Genomic DNA, 12249 nt, shown 5'->3' with positions numbered 1-12249 from the left:
TATAAAAGTGTATAATAAAGCCCAATAATGTCCAAAACAGGATATAATATAGCATGGAACAATAAAAAATTATATATATGTTGGAGACGTATCAAGGTCATTTTACTTGACCGTGACGAACCTACGAACTACGAGGAAGCGATGATGAGAGCAGATTCCGTGAAATGGCTTGAGTCCGTGAAATCTGAGAAGGGATCGATGTATGAGAACAAAGTATGGACTTTGGTTGACTTGCCCGATGATCGGCAAGCAATAGAGAATAAATGGATCTTCAAGAAGAAGACTAACGCTGATGGTAATGTTACTGTCTACAAAGCTCGACTTGTAGCAAAAGTTTTTCGAGAAGTTCAAGGAGTTGACTACAATAAGACATTCTCACCTATAGCGATGCTTAAGTCTGTCCGAATCATGTTAGCAATTGCCGCATTTTATGATTATGAAATTTGGCAAATGGATGTCAAAATTGCATTCCTTAATGGATATCTTAAAGAAGAGTTGTATGTGATGCAACCAGAAGGTTTTGTCGATCCTAGAGGTGCTAACAACATGTGCAAGCTCCAGTGATCCATTTATGGACTGGTGCAAGCCTCTCGAAGTTGGAATATACGTTTTGATAGTTTGATCAAAGCATATGGTTTAATACAGACTTTTGGAGGAGCCTGTATTTATAAGAAAGTGAGTGGGAGCTCTGTAGCATTTCTGATATTATATGTGGATGACATATTGTTGATCGGAAATGGTACTGAATTTCTGAATAGCATAAAAGGATACTTGAATAATAATTTTTAAATGAAAGACCTAAGGAAATATGCCCTAGAGGCAATAATAAAGTTGTTATTTATATTTCCTTATATCATGATAAATGTTTATTATTCATGCTAGAATTGTATTAACCGGAAACTTAGTACCTGTGTGAATACATAGACAAACAGAGTGTCCCTAGTATGCCTCTACTAGACTAGCTCGTTAGTCAAAGATGGTTAAGTTTCCTGACCATAGACATGTGTTGTCATTTGATGAACGGGATCACATCATTAGAGAATGATGTGATGGACAAGACCCATCCGTTAGCTTAGCATAATTATCGTTAAGTTTTATTGCTATTGCTTTCTTCATGACTTATACATGTTCCTCTAACTATGAGATTTTGCAACTCCCGAATACCGGAGGAACACCTTGTGTGCTATCAAACATCACAACGTAACTGGGTGATTATAAAGATGCTCTACAGGTGTCTCCGAAGGTGTTTGTTGGGTTGGCATAGATCAAGATTAGGATTTGTCACTCTGTGCATCGGAGAGGTATCTCTAGGCCCTCTCGGTAATGCACATCACTATAAGCCTTGCAAGCAATGTGACTAATGACTTAGTTACAGGATGACGCATTACGGAACGAGTAAAGAGACTTGCCGGTAACGTTATTGAACTAGGACTAGGTATGAAGATACCGACGATCGAATCTCGGGCAAGTAACATACCGATGACAAAGGGAACAACGCATGTTGTCATTAAGGTTCGACCGATAAATATCTTCATAGAATATGTACGAAGCAATATGGGCATCCAGGTTCCGCTATTGGTGATTGACCAAAGAAATGTCTCGGTCTTGTCTACATAGTTCTGGAACCCGTAGGGTCCGCACGCTTAACGTTCATTGACGATATAGTATTATATGAGTTATGTATGTTCGTGACCTAATGTTGTTTGGAGTTTTGGATGAGATCACGGACAAGACAAGGAACTCTGGAATGGTGTGGAAGTAAAGATGGATATGTGGATAGTAGTGTTTGATCTCCAGAAGGGTTCTGATACGTCTCCAACGTATCTATAATTTTTGATTGTTCCATGCTATTATATTATCTGTTTTGGATGTTTAATGAGCTTTAATATGCACTTTAATATTATTTTTGGGACTAACCTATTAACCGGAGGCCCAGTGCCAATTCCTTTTTTTTTGCCTATTTCAGTATTTCGAAGAAAAGGAATATCAAACGGAATGAAACATCCGCGAGGATCTTTGTTGGAAAAAACGCAATACAGGAGACTTGGAGTGGAGGTCAAGGAAGCAACGAGGCGGCCACGAGGTAGGGCAGCGCGCCCAGGCGGGGCAGGCGCGCCCCCCACCCTCATGGGCCCCTCGTAGCTCCACCGACCTTCCTCCTTCGCCTATATATACTCTTATACCATGAAAACATCCAGGAGAGCCACGAAACCACTTTTCCACCGCTGCAACCTTCTGTACCCGTGAGATCCCATCTGGGGACCTTTTCCGACAATCTGCCGGAGGGGGATTCGATCACGGAGGGCTTCTACATCAACACCATAGCCTCTTTGATGATGTGTGAGTAGTTTAGCATAGACCTTCGGGTCCATAGTTATTAGCTAGATGGCTTCTTCTCTCTCTTTGGATCTCAATACAAAGTTCTCCTCGACGTTCTTGGAGATATGTTCGATGTAATTCTTTTTGCGATGTGTTTGTCGAGATCCGATGAATTGTGGGTTTATGATCAAGATTATCTATGAACAATATTTGATTCTTCTCTGAATTATTATATGCATGATTTGATATCTTCGCAAGTTTCTTTGAATTATCAGTTTGGTTTGGCCTACTAGATTGATCTTTCTTGCAACGGGAGAAGTGCTTAGCTTTGGGTTCCATCTTGCGATGTCCTTTCCCAGTGACAGTAGGGGCAGCAAGGCACGTATTGTATTGTTGCCAACGAGGATAAAAAGATGGGGTTTATATCATATTGCTTGAGTTTATCCCTCTACATCATGTCATCTTGCCTAATGTGTTACTCCGTTCTTATTAACTTAATACTCTAGATGCATGCTGGATAGCGGTCGATGTGTGGAGTAATAGTAGTAGATGCAGAATTGTTTCGGTCTACTTGACACGGACGTGATTCCTATATTCATGATCATGCCTAGATATTATCATAACTATGCGCTTTCTATCAATTGCTCGGCAGCAATTTGTTCACCCATCGTAATATATGCTATCTCGAGAGAAGCCACTAGTGAAACCTATGGCGCCCGGGTCTACTTAACATCATATAAGTTTCTGACCTACAATTCTAGTTTACTATTTATTTTGCAATCTTTACTTTCCAATCTATACACAAATACCAAAAATATCTATCTTATTATCTTTATCAGATCTCACTTTTGTAAGTGACCGTGAAGGGATTGACAACCCCTTTATCGCATTGGTTGCGAGGTTATTATTTGTTTGTGCAGGTACTAGGTGACTTGCGTGTAGTCTCCTACTGGATCGATACCTTGGTTCTCAAAAACCGAGGGAAATACTTACGCTACTTTGTTGCATCACCCTTTCCTCTTCAAGGGAAAACCAACGCATGCTCAAGAGGTAGCAGGTTCCAGAATTCACCGGAAGGGGTTCCGAATGTTTCCCAAAATGTTTGGGCACGAGAACACATTATCTGGGCCAAAGGGGAAAGCCCACAAGATTTTTGGAAAGCGCAAAAGTTAGTTTTGCGGAGTCAAGGGGCCAGACGTAGGGAGCCCTAGCGTCTGGCCTGGAGTCCTAGAAGGACTCTTGCCTTTCGGGTGAAACCGACTTTGTCGAGGCTTTTACTCCAAGTTTCGACCCCAAGGCTGAACATATAAATAGAGGGGCAGGGCTGGCACCCAAGACACATCAAGAAACACCAAGCCGTGTGCCGGCAACCCCTTCCCCTCTAGTTTATCCTCCGTCATAGTTTCCGTATTGCTTAGGAGAAGCCCTACGGAGATTGTTCTTCACCAACACCGTCACCACGCCGTCGTGCTGTAACATCCCAATTTTCAATTTGGATGTTAATCATTAGGTCATCATATGCATCCATGTTTCTTGCAATCTTGAATCAGTTTTATTTGGACATTTTGATCATTTATACCTTAAGCAACTCAAGGACCATTTGAGGGAGTTGGAGGTTTTCATAAAATTTTCATTTTTGAATTTTCAAAATTGGTAAATTGGATCAAGGTGATTTTTTATTTAAAATTAATTTTCCAATTATTTCAAAATAAATAAAATAATGAGAGAAGATATATAACTTCTTCAAAACAAAGGAAATAATGGAAATTTAATTTTAAAATAAAAATATATTTTATTTGAGATTTTATTCGGTTAAATTAGGGAAAAATTGCATTTTAGCCCAGAAAAATGTTCATGTTGTCCTAAATATTAGGAGAGGACCGTGAAAATTATTTTTTGGGATTTTAGGATTTTTATTTAGTTTATTTTTTGGATTTACTTTTTCGATGAAATTATTATAAAAAATCTCTTCGATCGACTAGGCCGAACCCCAGCCGGCCTAGCCCCGCCAACCGCCTCGCCCACCCCGAGACCAGCTGCTGCCCGGCCGTCGCCGTCGTGACCGAGGGGGACTCCCCTCGGCTTGCCTCCTCCGCCAAGCTGCTGCACCCACTGCCCCTTTAAAGCCGCCGCCCGACCCGCCCCCTCTCCTCAAACCAGCCGCAGCCCCGCTGCTGCCGTCGCACGCCGCGCCCCGCAGCCGCATGCTGCCCGCGCCGCCTCCCGCCGACGCCGGAGCTACGCTGCGCCGATGCCCGTTGCCCCACTCGCCGGAGTTCGCCGCCATTCTCGATCCGTCGCCGGTTTTTTCGCTGAAACCGCCGAACCAGTAAAAACCGATCCGGTTCTTTAGTTTTTTCGTTTTTTTCTTTTAGATCGGTTTATTTTTATTTGGTTTGATTAAATAGCGAACGTTCACCCAATTTGTTTTGTTAGCAAATGAATTCGTCCGTTAGTCTCTGTTAGCGGACATTCGTTCGTTAGGTTTTTCTTTTTAGTTTTATTTTTCAGCTACAGACCTATCCGTAATTACTTTTATCATAGATTAGTCCCCGATCTTCAAACCCTCACTAATTTTTGCTCATTTGTCCAAATCCAGTGAAACCAACGTCAAAATCTTCGTCTTGTTCCCCTCTGTCTAGATAATCAACTTGAACATGATTTTGGAAATTTAAAATTTGGTTTCAAGCAGATTTGATTTCGAACTTATTTTGATCATAGTTTGAGTTTCGTAACTTTGATTTGGTTGATTCTTTTTGCAAATCGAAGCTCTTCACTTGAACTTTCAGTTTAGATATTTTCTTTTGGTTTTACCTTTGCATGTTATGATTAAGTGCTTATGTATGCTATTGTTTGTTCATGATAGAGTTTCCGGAGTGCGAGGCTTGCTACTACGAGTCTCTAGGGTTTTTCGAACGTCAGCAAGGCAAGTAACACTTTGATCATACTCCCTTTATTACCCAGTTTTTATGCATTAGTTTCAACCCTCAAACATTGCATGAGTAGGATTTGATAACATGTGGGTACTGGGAAGTAGTTGATGAGGTAGGAACCTATTGTCTTATATTCAAGCCCTGGGTGTTACTGCGTTATGATTGCACTACTTTGCTATGCTCGTAGACGTGGGATTATTAATTTTAATTTTGTTAGGTTATTAGTTTTAATTTTGTCGGGTTATTAATTTTAATTTTGGGATTGAGTTGGGGTTACCTTCTCAATTATTTCTACTAACTTTGTAGATAAGTAAAATATATTCCTTTGTTGTAGGGAAAAACTAGCTTTATGCAAATGATAACCGTAGAGCCTCCACCAGCCAGATATGCATGTAGTGATAGATGTTATTTGTTCTTTGCTCTTTGGTGTTATCTTGCCAGCATATTCCATGTGCTGACCTACATGACTGCAACGTATCATGTTGTAGAATTTTCAGACAAAGAGTAAGGTGCACTAGGTCATTGTCATGCACTCAGTATTGCCGTGGAGTTGGATGGACTCATTTATCTTCGATGCTTCCGCAATTATCTTGTTTTAGATGGCCTAAGCCATATTATTGTAATAAATACTCATTTTGAGACACTCGATGTAATAAGTGTGTGGTTGAACTCTGTTATAATTCCTCGAGTACTGTGTGTCAGCAATACCGATCCAGGGATGACACTTAAGCACAGAGACTTGACCGTCTGAGGTCGGGTCACTACAAGATGGTATCAGAGCACACGCTGACTGTAGGACGCGACCACTAGGATAAGCCATAGGATATTCTTCTCTACTCATTTCTGACTCTTCTCCATTTCTACTCTATAGATGGCAGACCCAAGGAACAAGTTCACATAACCGGATGATGACACCCCTTTCGGACGACACTTGAAGGAAGTCACTAGGTACCTGAGCATCGGCACACCAAGCTTCACCGGAACCTACATCGCCACTTTACCAGATGAGGAGCGTTGGATGTTTCGAGTTCATGTTCCAGGAAGGACATTCGCACCAGTTACCGAACCCATCGAGTTTTCCTTTGATGCACCAACCTGGAATCTAGGAAAGAGCATGGCCGCCCACATCGCCATTGGACGCATCGGCGAGGTGTACAACAAGGATCTTAAGGACACCATCTACCAGATATGTGGACGCCGAGATGAGCAATGGGAGATGATTTGCACCAGGAAAGATAAATCCATTGCAACCTACATACATGAGCTAAAACAGCACATTCGTCGTTAGGAGTACCAAATGTGCGCTAGTATGATAGACATGAAGAAGGTGACGACCCGGAACATGGAGCTAGAAGAGGATCTCAAGTCTATGCGCGATGGTTATGAAGAGGAAATTGCAGTACTACTGGAGAAGAATGAAGACCTAAAGAAGAAGCTAGGAATATCCATGGGGGGTCCTGAACCTAGAGAGGACATCCGGTGTGAAGACTATGTCATACTAGACGACATAGACTCCGACCCCGACAGTGATGATGATTACGAAGACGAAGCTGGAGCAGATATCATGGAGTCCTCCACCGAACAAAATTTCTAGTCGAAAACCATATTATCATTAGTATTCTTCCATGTATATAGCAATAGTCCGAGCATTTTGTAACGGTAGCTTAGATCGATTGTATGATCTTGTTTGAATTGAGTGGTGTGAAATGAATGTGTTTGTCTCATGTGCATATGGGTAGTGATTTCTCTTTAGACCTTACTCTATTTTGTTCTCACCACTCTAGACCTATCAGATGCCTCCGAGACGTGGCCCCGGATTTGTTTTCCCACTAGAGGTCACTCAGTTGATCCAACAACATAATGCCTTGATGCAGTTGCTAGTCCAGAACCAAGGCAACAACAACAACAACCCACCGCCACCACCTCCAGTGGACAACTTAGCCCGTTTTCTAAGGTTGAATCCGCCGGTGTTCTCTAGTAGCACCGAGCCGATTGTTGCTGATGACTGGCTCCGCAAGATTGGAAGGGAGCTGACCACCACAGGTTGCACAGAAGCTGAGAAGGTGCGCTTCGCCGCACATCAACTGGATGGACCCGCAGCCTCATGGTGGGAGAATTACATAGCCACTTTCCCCGTGGCCAATGTCACTTGGGATCAGTTTCAGCAAGCATTCCGCACTACACATGTCTCAGCAGGAGTCATGAGTATGAAAAAGCGTGAGTTTTGCAACTTGCGCCAGGGAAACCGTACTGTGGCGCAGTACGTGGATGAGTTTAGCAAGTTAGCTCGCTATGCTCCAGATGATGTGGCCACAGATGCCGTGAAGTAGGAGAAGTTTATGGAGGGGTTGAATGATGAGCTGAGTATGTAGTTGATGGTGGCAACATTCGCCAACTACCAGGAGTTGGTAGATAGGGCTCTCATGATTGAAGGCAAGCAGCAGCAGATTGAGAATCGCAAACGGAAGTATGGATAGGGGAAGTACAACTCTGGAGCTCAGCAGAAGCCTCATTTTACCCTGAATTCAGGAGGGCATGCCCATCATAACAATGGAGGCCATTCTCACAATGGAGGAAGTTCACATAATCACAGTGGCCCTAAGAATGGGAATTGGAATGGGAAATGGGAATGGAGGAAACAACAATCAGAGCCGTTCCAACCCAGCAACACCCGCCAAGAAGGATCTGAGTCACATTACCTATTTCAAGTGCGGGAAGACTGTACATTACGCCAATGAATGCCCTGAGATAAAGAATGGCAATGGGAATGGAAGCTTGGGAAAGAAGCCCAACTCTTTCGCCCGAGGGCAGGTGAACCACGTCGACATGGAGGAAGTTCAAGAGCAGCCCGATGCAGTTATTGGTAAGTTTTTGATTAAGTCATTTACTGCCATTGTCCTTTTTGACAATGGTGCATCACATTCATACATATCAAGGGGATTTGTGGATAAGTTTAAGTTGCCCACCGTGCCCTTAAGACAAATATGTTAGTAAGCTCACCTAGAGCGGAGTATATGGCTAATAGAGGATGTTTTCAGTTGCCATTAACCATAGGTAGGCATGTTTTCCCCTCAGACCTAATAATTTTAGAGTCACAAGGATTGGATGTGATACTAGGCATGGATTGGCTATCGATGTATGGAGGAAATATCGATTGTGCTAGTAAGTCAATTCTCCTCACCACCCCAGAGGGTAAACGGATCAAGTATGTGTCTAGGCATGCGCCAAGGAGGACTCAAGTAAATTCACTCCCGGGAGTTGTTCATGAGGAAGTGCCAGTTGTGAAGGATTATCCCGATGTATTTCCAGAGGAATTACCAGGCATGCCACCAGATCGAGACATAGAATTTTTGATAGAGTTGTTGCCAGGCACCGGACCAATATCGAAGAGACCGTATCGGATGCCCGCAAATGATCTGGAGGAAATTAAGAAGTAGATTAAGGAGTTATTGGAGAAAGGTTATATCTGACCAAGTTCATCACCGTGGGGAGTCCCAGTGCTCTTAGTTGAGAAGAAGGATAGATCTTTGAGAATGGTTGTTGATTACCGTGCATTGAATGAAGTGATGATCAAGAACAAGTCCCCACTACCGATGATCAACGATTTGTTTGACCAGCTGCAGGGAGCTAAAGTATTATCCAAGATCGATCTTCGATCAGGATACCACCAGCTGAAGATCCGAGAACAGGATATACCTAAGATAGCTTTTACCACAAGGTACAGGTTGTATGAGTACACTGTCATGTCTTTTGGATTGACTAACGCCCCTACCTATTTTATGAGTATGATGAATAAAGTGTTCATGGAGTTCTTGGATAAGTTATTTGTGGTGTTCATTGATAATATATTGGTGTACTCGAAGAATGAAGAAGAACACAAGGAGCATTTGCGCTTAGTTCTCGAGAAGCTCAGGGAACATCAGCTATACGCCAAGTTTAGCAAATGTGAGTTTTGGTTGAAAGAAGTTGGATTTCTCGGACATGTCATATCTGGAGAAGGTATAGCAGTAGACCCTACTAAGGTTCCGTCTGTCACAAAGTGGTTGGAACCCACCTCAGTTGGAGAGATACGCAGTTTCCTTGGACTCACAGGATATTATAGGAGATTCATTGAGAATTTTTCCAAGATTGCGAAGCCCATGACAGAGTTATTAAAGAAGGACACCAAGTTCAAATGGACCGAAGAATGTGAGGCCAGTTTTCATGAGTTGAAGAAACGTCCAATTATAGCCCCAGTGCTAATTCTTCCAGATATACACAAGGATTTCCAAGTATATTGCGGCGCTTCTTGCCAGGGACTTGGAGGTGTACTTATGCAAGACGGAAGAGTTGTTTCATATGCCTCACGTCAGCTCCGACCTCATGAGTTGAATTATGCCACACATGATTTAGAGTTAGCAGCCATAGTGCATGCGCTCAAGACCTGGAGACATTTTCTTATTGGAAACCGTTGTGATGTATACACGGATCATAAGAGTTTGAAGTATATCTTCACGCAGAAGGAGTTGAATCTCAGGGAGAGGAGATGGTTGGAGCTCATAAAGGATTATGATATGAAGTTGCATTATCATCCAGGAAAGGCCAATGTTGTAGCAGGCGCGTTGAGCCGCAAGAGTTATGTAAATACTCTCGTAACTGAAGGTTTACCGCAAGAGTTAGCCGACGATCTCAGAGCACTTCGAACGGAGATAGTTCCAAGAGGTTTTGCAGCAGCATTGGAAGTTCAGTCCACGTTATTGGGAAAGATTCGAGACGCCCAGAAAATAGATAAGGAGATTTCGGAGACAAAGGAAAAGATGAGTAAAGGAAAGGCCAAAGGTTTTCGTGAGGATGAACACGAAACTTTATGGTTTGAGGATCGTATATATGTGCCCAATGACCCAGAGATCAGGAAGTTAATACTTTAGGAAGCCCATGACTCGCCATACTCGATTCACCCCAGAAACACCAAGATGTATTTGGATTTGAAGGAATGTTTCTGGTGGACAGGTATGAAGAAGGATATTGCCGAGTATGTAGCAGTATGCGAAGTTTGTCAAAGAGTCAAGGCAGAGCACCAGAAGCCAGCAGGATTACTTCAGCCTATGCCAATACCCAAATGGAAGTGGGATAAACTTGGCATGGATTTCATCACCAGATTACCGAGGACACGATCAGGATATGACTCTATCTGGGTAGTTGATCGCTTGACCAATGTAGCTCACTTTATCCCCGTGAAAACCACTTATACGAGCGCGAAGTTGGCTAAGATATATATGACCAGGATCGTATGTCTGCATGGACTTCTGAGGACCATCGTATCTGATAGAGGAACACCGTTTACTTTGAATTTTTAGAATCAGTTACACCAGACTTTGGGTACCAGGCTAGAGTTCAGTACAGCCTTTCATCCGTAGACAGATGGACAGACTGAGAGAGTCAATCAGATTCTAGAAGATATGTTAAGAGCTTGTGTGCTAGATTATGGATCTAGTTGGGATGATAATTTGCCTTACGCAGAGTTCTAGTACAACAACAGCTACCAGACTAGTTTGAAGATGGCCCCTTTCGAAGCTTTGTATGTAAGGAGGTGTGGGACACCATTGATGTGGGATGAAGTTGGAGTCTGTCAGTTGTTCGCACCAGATTTGATCAAAGAGTCTGAAGAGAAGGTTAAGTTGATTCGTGATAGACTGAAGGTAGCTCAGTCCAAGCAGAAGAGTTATGCTGATACTAAACTCAAGGAGGTAGCCAATGAAATTGGAGATAGAGCATATCTCCGTGTGTCACCACTGCGAGGAGTTAAACGATTTGGAGTCAAAGGAAAGTTAGCACCACGATTTGTAGGACCATACCGAGTTTTGGAACATATGGGAGAAGTGGCTTACAAGTTGGAATTACCCGAAGGTTTGTCAAGAGTTCATGATGTGTTTCATGTTTCTCAGTTGAAGAAGTGCCCTGCAGAGATGGCCGATATTCCTTTGAGAGACACAGTGCCCCTAGAAGCAATTCAGTTGGAGAGTGACCTAACCTACGAGGAGAAACCCGTCAAGATTCTCGAGTTTGCCAACCGACTTACACTCAGCAAGGTCATCAAGTTTTGCAAAGTTCAGTGGAGCCACCATACCGAGGAAGAATCCACCTGGAAGCGAGAAGAAGACCTACAAAAAGACCACCCACACCTATTTTCTAGCCAACCTGAATCTCGAGGGCGAGATTCATCTTAAGGGGGGTAGGTTTGTAACATCCCAATTTTCAATTTGGATGTTAATCATTAGGTCATCATATGCATCCATGTTTCTTGCATTTTTGAATCGGTTTTATTTGGACATTTTGATCCTTTAGACCTTAAGCAACCCAAGGACCATTTGAGAGAGTTGGAGGTTTTCATAAAATTTCCATATTTGAATTTTCAAAATTGGTAAATTGGATCAAAGTGATTTTTATTTGAAATTATTTTTCCAATTATTTCAAAATAAATAAAATAATGAGAGAAGACAATATGACTTCTTCAAAATAGAGGAAATAATGGAAATTTAATTTTAAAATAAGAATATTTTTATTTGATATTTTATTCGGTTAAATTAGGGAAAATTGCATTTTTAAAAGTTGCATTTTAGCCCAGAAAAATGTTCATGTTGTCCTAAATATTAGGAGAGGACCGTGAAAATTATTTTTGAGATTTTAGGATTTTTATTTATTTTGTTTTTTTGAATTTTATTTTTCGAGGAAATTATTTAAAAAAATCTCTTCAACCGACTGGGCCGAAGCCCAGCCGGCCCAGCCCCGCCGACCGCCTCGCCCACCCCGAGACCGGCTGCCGCCCGGCCGCCGCTGCCATGACCGAGGGGGACTCCCCTCGGCTTGCCCCCTCCGCCAAGCCGCCACACCCCCTGCCCCTTTAAAGCCGCCGCCCGACCCCCCTCCTCTCCTCAAACCAGCCGCAGCCCCGCCTCCCGCCGCACGCCGCGCCACCGCCGCCACCGCCATCGCTGCTACTGTTGCCCGCGCCGCGCCC

The sequence above is a fragment of the Triticum dicoccoides genome, chromosome 6A, assembly GCF_002162155.2.
Source record: "Triticum dicoccoides isolate Atlit2015 ecotype Zavitan chromosome 6A, WEW_v2.0, whole genome shotgun sequence".
Classification (NCBI taxonomy): Eukaryota; Viridiplantae; Streptophyta; class Magnoliopsida; order Poales; family Poaceae; genus Triticum; species Triticum dicoccoides.
This window is presented reverse-complemented; position numbering follows the sequence as displayed.